Source organism: Nannobrachium achirus, assembly GCF_963921795.1.
Source record: "Nannobrachium achirus genome assembly, chromosome: 10".
Lineage (NCBI taxonomy): Eukaryota > Metazoa > Chordata > Actinopteri > Myctophiformes > Myctophidae > Nannobrachium > Nannobrachium achirus.
The window spans coordinates 19,467,261-19,470,562 of NC_137819.1; positions in this window are offsets into that span (position 1 = coordinate 19,467,261).

Genomic DNA, 3,302 nt, shown 5'->3' on the forward strand with positions numbered 1-3,302 from the left:
GGTCACAGTGCCAGGGCTTTTCTCCTGTATGAATTCTCTGGTGTTCTTTGAGACTGCTTCCATAACTGTACCTTTTCCCACACTGGTGACAGCGGTAGGGCTTTTCTCCTGTGTGAATTCTCTGGTGAAGTTTGAGATGACTGCTCCGGATGAACCTTTTCCCACACTGGTGACAGTGATAGGGTTTCTCTCCTGTATGAATTCTCTGGTGAAGTTTGAGATGACTGCCCGTGTTGAACCTTGTACCACACTGGTCACAGTGATAGGGCTTCACTCCTGTGTGAATTATCTGGTGACGTTTGAGGTGAGCACTGTTTCTGAACCTTGTCCCACACTGGTCACAGTGGTAGGGCTTTTCTCCTGTGTGAACTCTCTGGTGCTGTTTGAGGTGACTGCTCTGACTGAACCTTTTCCCACACTGGTCACAATGGTAGGGCTTCTCTCCCGTGTGAATTCTCTGGTGACTTTCGAGATGACGTCTCTGGCTGAAACTTTTACCACACTGGTCACAGTTGTGGGACTTCCCTGTATGAATTATATAGTGTTGTTTGAGACTACTGCTCCGGCTATACCTTTTACCACACTGGTCACAGTGGTGGGACTTCCCTGTATGAATTATACAGTGTTGTTTGAGAATATGTTTACTCCTAAACCGTTTCCCACACTGGTCACAGCGATAGGGTTTCTCTCCTGTATGACTTCTATAGTGTTGTTTGAGGTTTCCGCTGTGGCTGAACCTTTTACCACACTGGTCGCAGTGGTAAAGTTTCTCAAGTCTATGGGTTCGCCTGTGTATTCTGAGTTCCTTGATTGTGAAGAGGTTTGTCCCACACTGGTAACAGTAGGTATGTTTCTTCACAGCTAACTGAGCAAGATGTACATCTGGGATGGAGAGTGAGGGGAGATAGAGAAATCATTTGTGAAAAACATTGACAGATCCAAGCAGTTTTTTTTATTGCCAAATGATAGTTGTACTCTTAAAGGGATATTACACTTTCAAAACCTTTTTTCCGTCTAATCAGGCTTGTATGAACACCCTGAACAGTTTTTAATTTGCTTCATTCAGTATTTAGATATTTGATGTAAATGTTACCAGCTCCAACACGCCCAGGCCCTCTCCACACACACACCCATTGTAACTTCAAACTCCATTTTAACCAGGATAGATTCATTAAAAACACCCATTATTTTTTCTGGTGACTCATAATACCCTCCTAATACGTGAGCAGACCGTGTTTTTTCAATAACTTTTTTCATTTATTTTCAATAAAATATTATTGTATTTAATGTTTTCCATTTTCCCAAAGAATTATTAAAAATAAAAGAAAAAAGTTATTGAAAAAACACGGTCTGCTCACGTATTAGGAGGGTATTATGAGTCAACAGAAAAAATAATGGGTGTTTTTAATGAATCTATCATGGTTAAAATGGAGTTTGAAGTTACAATGGGTGTGTATGTGGAAAGGGCCTGGGCGTGTTGGAGCTGGTAACATTTACATCAAATATCTAAATACTGAATGAAGCAAATTAAAAACTGTTCAGGGTGTTCATACAAGCCTGATTAGACCATACAATGACCAAAAGTTTTTTGAAAGTGTAATATCCCTTTAAGCCCCTTTTCGACTGCAGCTTTAGCACCACACTACACCACACTACACCACACCACACCACACCACACCACACCGCACCACGTAAAAATATCTACATTTTCCATTACTCAAAATTAATCCTATCGGTAAGAAACAAATTGACCCTTTTTACTGTGATTATAATACGATATAAATTTGTATCACAACTATTCTAAATTATAATGCACTATAATGGATTTTAACTGTGATTATAATACACATACACATAAAGTATTAATGTATTACAATGATAATTATAATAGACTATAATAGATTGTAGTAGTGGTTATAACACAATAGAATCTATTATCATGTATTACAACTATATCCTGGTCGTCTAAATGAAAAGTCAGTGAGTGATCAGTCATTATGAAGTGTTTGGCCCTGTTTGGCCTAGCTCAGACCTACTCTAGATTGGATACTTTTTAGTACCCCGTTTAAGACCGCTTTCACACCACTCTACCCAGGTCCTTGTAGTGGAAAACCTGGCACAAGTGGGCGGTGTGGTGTGGTGTGGTGTGGAGTGGAGTGGAGTGGTGTTGGGCCATGTCAGTGGAAAAGGGGCTTTATATATATTCAAATTGATCTAGAACAAAAGTCTGTTTCATCCACCAGTTATCCAGTTAGTACAATATATGTATTATATAGGGCAGCAACAGCACTGACATGCCTGGATTGGCCATCGGGAGATTGGGACTTCACCCTGCCTGCCAGGTGATTGATTTGTTCTGCTGATTGTGATTAATATGTATGTGGAAATGACACTCTTAGAATTAAGAAAAACTCATAGACTGGCAGCTATCAGTATGTGACTAGTCTGGTAGGATTCACCTCGAAACATGGGCTGCTGATTTTTCTAGTGTTGTTGTTTGGTTTCTATTCTGAATGTTTTGAAGGTTTGCACAGGGCTCTACATCCGGTATTGTCCCAGCTCAGATTCTGAGCCTGGGACAACTCCCTGGCCAGGGATATCATAGTTTTGGCCCAGAGGTTCTTCTCGCCCCCCTAGTGGCGAAAAAAAGAACTTCTGGGAACTCAGATTGGTATGTGACAGGTAATGTATGCATGGGTGGGTGGGTGGTTATATTTTGCTTCAGCACTTTACTGTGGTGAAACAATTTGTCAATAATGTCGTCAATGCATTCTCCTTGCAAGATGATTGGTCAAAACATCCATCAATCTATTCGCCTTGCTACATGATTAGCGTGGACATGGACAAACATTGTAATGACAACAGCTATGGTAGAAATAATATAGACTGTCAATATATGTATTATTGTGTATTTGTCGATCTTATTCTATGCTAGTTGATCATTTTCAACAGCAAAGGTAACTAATATACTTGACAGCAGCTGTTCATCTTAACAGCTAATATTTATTTCAAAACTTTCCAAATGAATCCAAGTATAAAACAGGGTTAAAGTTTTGCCAGGAACCCACTGGAACCCCCTCAAGGATCCACTTTGAGAACCGCCGCTCTAAAGACGACATTAGCTGAAAGATTTACTTTCAGCAAATGTCGCATCAAATCATTGGCTCAGGAATGCGACAAAAAAATGAATTCAATGTTTATGGTGCGTAATTGATAGAAAAATAAGTTTTTTTTTTTTTAGGTGAACTACTCTTTACTTTAAGTAAAGTACTACAGGATTCAGTTTTAAATCACCAGTAAAT